The sequence below is a fragment of the Mauremys reevesii genome, linkage group 10 (assembly GCF_016161935.1).
Source record: "Mauremys reevesii isolate NIE-2019 linkage group 10, ASM1616193v1, whole genome shotgun sequence".
In the NCBI taxonomy this organism is placed as follows: Eukaryota; Metazoa; Chordata; order Testudines; family Geoemydidae; genus Mauremys; species Mauremys reevesii.
The window spans coordinates 33739975-33748947 of record NC_052632.1 but is presented as its reverse complement, the minus strand read 5'-3'; the positions used below and the strand labels follow the sequence as shown (position 1 = coordinate 33748947).

General features: G+C 51.9%; 1 protein-coding gene across 5 annotated transcripts in view; it reads left to right on the top strand.

Annotated features, from left to right (window-relative positions):
• Positions 1–27: 27 nt before the first annotated feature.
• The window catches only part of CIB2 (calcium and integrin binding family member 2), a 141904-nt gene continuing 132958 nt past the window's right edge, over positions 28–8973 (top strand). For 2 of the 5 annotated variants that reach the window (XM_039491939.1, XM_039491932.1), the window contains exons 1-2: positions 30–654; positions 1589–1672. The gene's annotated coding sequence lies outside the window, so the exon portion shown is untranslated. Of the gene's footprint in view, positions 655–1588; positions 1673–6965; positions 7033–8973 lie in introns of those variants that run through there. The other 3 variants (XM_039491933.1, XM_039491934.1, XM_039491935.1) reach the window with 3 other exon arrangements.

Below are 8973 nucleotides of genomic sequence, written 5' to 3'. Positions count from 1 at the left end.
GGCTAGTGACGCAGCCTGAGGCCCCACCAACCAACGCCTCTCGCAGAGCTGGGCGGGGAGGCGGGGGGGTCCTCGGTGTTCCCGCCCCCCAGGGCCCCTGGCCTCTCAGCCGCCACAGTGCAAAGAAATGGCGCCTCGGGGCAGGGCTGCTGGGCCTGTCTCGCCTGACCCAGGGCATCACCCCCCCCCCAGGCAGGATGAGGTGCCCGGAGTGCGGCGGGGGCTTAGAGCACAGGGCTCCGGAGGCGCTGGTGGGGGTAGCTGAGGTGGGAGCTCGGGCTGGTCTCCCGCAGCAGAACCAGCCGGTTCGCACAGGGGGGGCAGGAGACGGTCAGCGGCCCCGAGAATGGCGGCACGAGCCAGCGGCAACCCCCGCGGGGGCTCTGCGCAGTGTTGTTATTAATGAGCACCCAAGATGTTCTCAGCCCCGCGCAAGGTGCAGCTGCAGTCAGAGAGCCTCTGCCCCCCGAGTCCACCCCGCCACAGGCACGGAGCGGGACCAGGTCCTGCCGGGCTGCTATGGGCTGTGAGAGACCAGGGCCAGGCTCCGGGGGTTGCTGTGACTTAGTGCGAGCCGCACAACAGCTGGAGTTTGTCTCCTGGACTCAGCTCATTACCGCAGAAGCTCAGCTTTCATTTAAAACAACAAAAAAAGTGAGTTTCAAGCCTTCCTGGGTGTGAGAAAAGTTTGAAAACACAAGTCCTGCGGGGTCCCGATCCAGACAGCACATAAAAACAATCCAAGTGTATTTTTAAACCTCATAATTTTTAAGACACTTTCAATATTAAGCGGCCTAACTTGTGGTTTTTGAAATGTGGTTGTCAGCCACACCAGATAGCAGCACTGCCCAGCCTTGCATACAGTCACTGTGAAAGGCCCTGAGCTAGGGTTTATCCATGGTAAGGCTATGTTTAAATAACCATTTGACAGACTGCATGGAAATTGTGAAATTAGTCTAATGACATGTTTTTTCTGACAGTGGGGAGGTAGGCGTGGGGATTCCGCCTTCTGCCTTGCTGTTGAAGGAATCACTGTATTGGGCTGATTCAGCTGCTTGTAGGGAGTTAACTTTCCTGCCAGCCAGCAGGAAAAATGGGGTGGTACAGTACTGACAACATATAATGATTAGAAGCCCCTGCCTGGACCACCCCACAATGACCTCTGCCGGTCGCCGGTCCCGCGGCTCCAGTGGACCTCCCGCAGACGTGCCTGCGGATGCTCCACCGAAGCCGCGGGACCAGCGGACCCTCTGCAGGCACGCCTGCGGATGCTCCACCGAAGCCGCGGGACCAGCGGACCCGCCGCGGGACCAGCGGACCCTCCGCAGGCATGTCTGCGGGAAGTCCACTGGAGCCGCCTGCTGCCCTCCTGGCGACCAGTAGAGCGCCCCCCGCGGCATGCCGCCCCAAGCACGCGCTCAGCGTGCTGGGGCCTGGAGCCGCCCTTGGGAGGAAGGGTGGAAGAGGGAAGGTATAACAAAGAATTTACATTTAATGTCAGAAATGCTTCAAACCTCATGTACATGGGAGACTGCACTCAGGTGGGAGGTAATCCTCACCTCTTCCCCTCCATCTCTTCTCACGGCAGCGAGATTGCTTGAAAGACAAAAGAAGCATCATTGAACTTAGAGAGTGGTACTCGCCTGAAGGTCTTCCAGCCAGTACAGATGCTGTAAGCTTTTAGTGCAAAAACCTCCTTTTTTGCCTTTAAACCTATTAGCCATGGTTAAATTTGGGAATTAGTTTGCATGTTTATCCTTTTATTTCTTTTGTAACCAGTGCTAACTTTTATGCCTTATCACTTGTAATCACTAGAATCTCTTTCTCTAACTAATAAACTTGTTTTATTGTTTTATCTAATAAAATATTAGATAATAGCTAAATAAAAATATAATATTGTTTTGGTTGAAGTGTTTGGGAATCTATTCAGGTCAACAAAGCTGGTGCATATAATCATTTTCCTTTGTTGAAATGACAGACTTATTATGAGCTTGTATTGTTCAGTAGTGCGCTGGACAGTACAAAGCGCACATTTCTGGGGGACAAGGCTGGGACTGAGGATATGCAGGAGTAACTTTGTATGTTCTTCTTCGAGTGATTGCTCCTATGCATTCCAGTTAGGTGTGCGCGCCGTGCGTGCACGGCTCTTCGGAACATTTTTACCCTAGCAACTCCGGTGGGCCGGCTGGGCGCGCCCTGGAGTGGCGCCTCTATGGCGCTAGATATATACCCCAGCCGGCCCGTCCGCTCCTCAGTTCCTTCTTACCGCCAGTTGGAACAGTGGAGTGCTCCTTTACCTCCACAGCCCTAGCGTTTCTCCATTTCTTCAGTGTACATAGTTGGTTAACTTAGTTTAGTTGTTAGATTAGTTGAATAAGTTTAGTTAGATATAGTATTGGGCCGGAAAGTGTATTCGGCAGGGGGTCTCCAGCTCCGGATTGCCAACCAGTTGGCCCTCCTAGCTCGTTACACCTTTGACATTTTCGTGTCCCTGTCTAAGTTCTCGGAGCTGCTCCCGACAGCTTCCCGACAGGAGTTCTCCGCCCTCATCGAAGAGGGCAGGAAAGCCTCCCGGTCCTCCATCCAGGCTGCTCTGGACTCGGCGGACTCAGGGGCCAGAACTCTGGCCTCAGGAGTGACCATGCGGCGCATCTCCTGGCTGCAGTCCTCCACCTTGCTGCCGGAGGTGCAATATACCCTACAGGACCTCCCCTTTGAGACTCACGGTCTTTTCTCGGAGAAAACGGACTCCAGGATTCAGACCTTCAAGGATGGTCGTATCGCTATTCGCACCTTGGGTATGCACACACCGGCTACCCAGAGGAGGTCATTCCAGCAGCAGCAGCCCTACTGGCCATTTACCCAGGCCAGGTCGCAGCCATATAATAGTCGGCGAAGCAGCCTAAACCGCCATAGGCCATCCGGCAACAAGTGCAACCAGGCCCAGGCGTCGTCCAAGGCCCCGCAAGGGCCCAAGCAGGCGTTTTGACGGGATGCCCGAGGACGGCCCATCAGTCTCTTCCCCAGATCCTTCCCGTTTATTTTGCAACCGCCTTTCTCACTTCCTCCCGGCGTGGTCCCAAATAACGACGGACAACTGGGTACTTCATACTATCCAGTGCGGGTACCGCCTTCAGTTTGTTTCGCCCCCACCCTCCCCGTCCCTCTTCAGGGACCCCTCTCACGAGCAATTCCTCTTGCAAGAGGTCGAGACTCTGTTGAGCTTGGGTGCCATAGAGGAGGTGCCGCACAATTTGCGGGGCAGGGGATTCTATTCCCGTTATTTTCTCATCCCCAAGGCGAAAGGAGGTCTCCGGCCTATACTAGACCTCCAGGAGCTCAACAGGTACCTGGTCAAGCTCAAATTTCGTATGGTAACCCTGGGGACCATTATTCCCTCCCTGGATCCGGGAGACTGGTTTGCCGCCCTCGATATGAAGGACGCGTACTTCCACATCGCGATTTACCCTCCCCATCGACGCTACCTGCGTTTCGTGGTCAACAGCGCGCACTACCAGTTTGCGGTGCTACCCTTCGGCCTGTCCACCGCGCCGAGGGTCTTCACCAAGTGCATGGCAGTAGTTGCTGCAGCCCTCCGCCATCGTCCCATACACGTCTACCCGTATCTCGACGACTGGCTGGTTCGCGGGCCATCCCAACAACTGGTAGCAGATCAAATGGCCGAAATACTATCCCTGTTTCGGGTACTGGGCCTTCTCGTCAATGCCGAGAAGTCCTCTTTGACTCCATCGCAAAGAGTGGAGTTCATCGGAGCGGTCCTCGACTCCACGGTGGCCAGGGCCTGCCTCCCTCGACCTCGGCACCAAACAATGGTCTCCATCATCCGGGACCTGCACACCTTTCCCACTACAACAGTTCGGTCCTGCCTATGCCTCCTGGGTCACATGGCATCCTGCACGTTCGTGACCGCGTACGCGAGGCTGCGCCTTCGCCCATTTCAATCCTGGCTAGCGTCGGTGTACCGCCCGCACCGCGACTCCATAGACATGGTAGTCACAGTCACAAAACCAACCCTCGACTCGCTCAACTGGTGGCTGGACCCAGAGATTGTGTGTGCAGGAGTCCCGTTCCGCCCCCCTCGCCCATCCGTCACCCTCACCACGGATGCCTCGGCGTTGGGATGGGGGGCTCACCTGGGCAACCTTCACACCCAGGGTCTCTGGTCGCCCCAGGAGCTCTCCCTCCACATCAACGTCAGGGAGCTGCGAGCAATCCGCTTGGCATGCCACACCTTCTGCGCCCGTCTGCAAGGCCGATGCGTGGCGGTGTTCACGGACAACACGACGGCGATGTTCTATGTGAACAAGCAGGGCAGAGCCCGCTCCTCCCTGCTCTGCACGGAAGCGATGCTCCTGTGGGACTTCTGCGTGACCCACTCGATTCGCCTGGAAGCGTCCTTTCTTCCAGGAGTGCAGAACACGCTGGCCGACCATCTCAGCACGTCGTTCCTCTCCCACGAATGGTCCCTCCGCCCAGATGTGGTGCACACAATTTTCCGGATGTGGGGGTTTCCCCAGATAGACCTGTTTGCCTCCAAGGAGAACAGAAAGTGTCACCAGTTTTGTTCGTACCAGGGTCGCTCTCCAGGCTCCCTGTCAGACTCTTTCCTTTGCTCCTGGACGGATCACCTTCTCTACGCCTTCCCTCCGTTCCCGCTCATACACCGGGTGCTGCTCAAACTTCGGAGGGACAGGGCCCGTCTTATACTCGTCGCTCCGGCCTGGCCGAGACAGCATTGGTACACCCTGCTGCTCGAGCTCTCCGTTCGGGATCCCATGCCCCTTCCGTTGTGGCTGGACCTCATCACGCAGGACTTTGGCAGACTCCACCATCCGAACCTGCAGTCCCTCCATCTTACAGCTTGGTGCCTGCGTGGTTGACCCACACGGAGAGGGACTGTTCGGCGGCAGTACAGCAAGTCCTGCTAGAGAGCAGAAAGCCTTCCAGTCGCTCCACCTACCTCACGAAATGGAAGCATTTCTCGTTCTGGTGTGACCAACGCGGCCTCAATCCCTTCGTAGTCCCTATCCCTACAGTCCTGGACTACCTCTGGTACCTTAAGGAACAAGGTCTTGCGGTCTCCTCCTTGAAGGTGCACTTGGCAGCAGTGTCCGCCTTCCGTCCATCCATGGGAGGTCGGTCCATCTTCTCCAACCAGATGGTTTCCCGCTTCCTTAAAGGCCTGGACCGCTTGTACCCGCCGGTGCGGCATCCTACCCCGACCTGGGATTTAAATTTCGTTCTGGCCAAGCTTATGGGACCGCCCTTTGAGCCCCTGGCCACGTGCTCTCTACTCTACCTCTCCTGGAAGACAGCCTTCCTAGTCGCAATTACATCGGCAAGACGAGTTTCTGAGCTCTGTGCATTAACGGTTAGTCCACCATACACCGTATTCCACGGAGACAAGGTGCAGCTTCGACCACACCCGGCCTTCCTCCCTAAGGTGGTGTCGGCCTTTCACCTCAATCAGGAGATCTTCCTTCCGGTCTTCTTCCCGAAGCCGCACGCCTCACCTCGTGAGCAACAGCTTCACACCCTGGACGTCCGCAGGGCCCTCGCTTTTTATATCGAGCGGACGAAGCCCTTCCGGCGTTCGCCACAGCTGTTTGTAGCAGTTGCCGACCGCATGAAAGGCGAGCCGGTCTCCTCGCAGCGGATTTCCTCCTGGGTGACGGCATGTATCCGGACATGCTACGAGCTTGCTCGCGTGCCACCATGCCGCCTCACCGCTCACTCGACGAGGGCGCAAGCCTCGTCGGCCGCCTTCCTGGCCCATGTCCCCATCCAGGACATCTGTAGAGCGGCCACCTGGTCTTCTGTCCACACCTTCGCTTCCCACTACGCGTTGGTGCAGCAATCCAGAGACGATGCAGCCTTCGGCTCAGCAGTCTTACACTCTGCCACGTCTCACTCCGACCCCACCGCCTAGGTAAGGCTTGGGAATCACCTAACTGGAATGCATAGGAGCAATCACTCGAAGAAGAAAACACGGTTACTCACCATAGTAACTGTTGTTCTTCGAGATGTGTTGCTCCTATCCATTCCAGACCCGCCCTCCTTCCCCACTATCGGAGTAGTCGGCAAGAAGGAACTGAGGAGCGGACGGCCGGCTGGGGTATATATCTAGCGCCATAGAGGCGCCACTCCAGGGGGCGCCCAGCCGGCCCGCCGGAGTTGCTAGGGTAAAAATGTTCCGAAGAGCCGTGCATGCGCAGTGCGCACACCTAACTGTAATGGATAGGAGCAACACATCTCGAAGAACAACAGTTACTACGGTGAGTAACCGTGTTTAATTTATGGATGGCTGGGCATAGCATTCATGTGTTCAGCTGGGAGTGATTTCACTTGCTACTGGCTGTGTGTGAGCAGAGCCTGGAGGGGTTGCTGTTCACCAGCAGAGCAGTGTAAAAGGCATCACAGGTTGGGGAGCTCAGTGGACACAGCAATCCAGCAGTTCAGATTGTACCCTGGGGAATGTCACACCCTGATTTTGGTGAATTAGGACCTTTTTTGCCCTGTTCCCTAGTACATGTAAAGAGGCATCATGCTATTCCTATAAAATTCTTTTGTGGATTACTTTCAGTGAATTTCTAAATTTCAATCATAATGTCAATTTGCCGTATCTAATGTTATGTGAAAACAGAGGGGTTTTTACATAAATAATTATTAATAATAAAAAGGGGGAAACCATCACAGAAATCTTACAGCCACACAATTTACCAATCATCTAATAGCAAAATAAAGTTTCATTACTTTTGTATCATTGGTGGGGAGTGGGAGACCTGGATCTCCTTATATAGGTATGGTAAGCACTATAATGGTAAAACACTTTTACATAATTCAGGAGAGTTTTCTGGGATTAAACTTCTGAAATTTGGCTTCTTTCTTTTTGATTTAAGCATGGCTCAGGGGATTGGTAATGGAACAGGGTCTTTCTCCTGCAGGTCACTGGTTTAAATGCAGTCTAGATCAGTAGTCACTGAAAGTTTGTTCTCGTGTGATGGCTGTTTGGTAAGCACCCTGCCTGCGTGAAATGAATTTGAAGGTTGCAGTCCAATTTCCAGTGGAAAGGTCTCCACATTTCAGACATAGCCATCACAATTTTAACCTTTGGTAGCAGTATCATTAGAAAGGTCAAGTATCTGAATGGTCATGGAGCTCGAATTAGCCTTTCACCCTTAGACATGATTTCTCCAATCAATGTTGAAGCACATTGTAATGGCAGTGTGGGAGACGCATGTATGGCTGTTGCCTGTATCAACATAGGGCAGAGTGAGATGCTTCTTATTCTCTTCAGTTTCTTTTGTGCATTCAGTCAGTTATCTTATGTCTTTGTTTTAGAAGTGATGATTTTTGCATTGCTTACGGTAATACCTTTCCTAATCTCATTCATCAGTTATTTACGCTAGGAATATACGGTAAGGACTATATCCCGAGGATTTTCAAAACCAAAAGACCGTGTCAGTGCAAGATTTTTTTTCTTTCAGATTCTCCTTCTGTACCTTTAACCAGGATTCAGTTCTGTGAAGCATTCCTTGATATTTTAACATTTCTTTTACATATTTTTGGGTTTGTATTCTGGGATCATGTGTGTTTTAAAGCCTGTTTTTTTGTGCGCCATTTGCAGCATAAGTGTGTCTCTGCATCTCATTTTAAATGGTTGCTGGGAAGATACTTGTTTCATTTATCCTCTGTTTCTGCTCACAAATTTTACTGTCCTTTCTTTCAGTTTGTTCCAAGGAAATCACTCCTCAACTCTGTGATGCAATCATAAAAGTCTGCTTTGCTACCTAAATCCTAGAAGACTGAAAGACCCTTGATAATAATGCTTCTGGATTGTGCACACCCCATTTCTAAAACTACTGTATGATATAATTTAATAGATGCAAGCAAACTTTGATGTATAATTGTACAATAATAATAATGCTTTGCCATTCTGTAGCACCTTCTGAGACACTCCCAAGCATTTCATAAACTTTAATGAATTAAGCCCCACAACAGCTGTTTGTGGGAGATAAACATTATCCCCAAATTACTGATAGCCAAATAGCAGCACAGAGAAGAGACAACTAGGTAAACTAAGGCCTAAAGAAGTTAACTAAATTTCCCCAATGTCATACAGACAGAAATAAAACCTAAGGACCCTATTCTCCCCTGCCACAGGATACAAGTAGCTCCCATTGACTTCAGTAAGTCAGTATGACTTTAGTAAGATTGTAGTGGATGCTGTAATAGAAGAAGTCTATTGGGAGTCCCCGCCTCCACTCCAGTCTTATTGTAACCGCTAGACAAAGCTCACTCCTATCTCTCCTTTTATTCCTTCTCCTTACTGTGCACTAATATATAGTAAAATGCCATCTGCTCCTTTTCAGCTTTTTAAAAAGAGATAACACTGTTTTTCTTCAGTGCATCCACTAGATCTTGTTTTGTCTCCACAGAATTTTCTTGTTTATGCATTCTTACTAGTAGAGTCCTTTATAGCAGCAGTTCTCAAAGTGTGGGTCGGGACCCCATTTTAATGGGGTCACCAAGGCTGGCTGAGACTTGCTGCGGCTCAGGGCTGAAGCCCGAGTCCCACTGCCTGGGGCTGAAGCCCAAGGGCTTCAGCCCTGGGTAGTGAGGCTTAGGTTACATGCTGCCTGGGGCTGAAGTCCTTGGGCTTCAGCTTTGGACCCTCCACCCAGGGCGGTGGGGCTTTGGCTTTGCCCCTCTCCCACCAGGGTGGAGGGAGCTAGGGTGAGCTCAGGCTTCAGTCCCCCGGCCTGGGGTTGTGTAGTAATTTTTGTTGTCAGAAGGGAATCATGGTGCAATGAAGTTTGAGAAACCCTGCTTTATAGTATAAGTGTAATTTTGTTCTTAAATCCAGTAATCATTACCAGACTGTACTGTATATATTTCAGGGCTTCTAGGTGCCCTATAAATTGTGCTAGTGGACAGTGAGTAGATGGACAG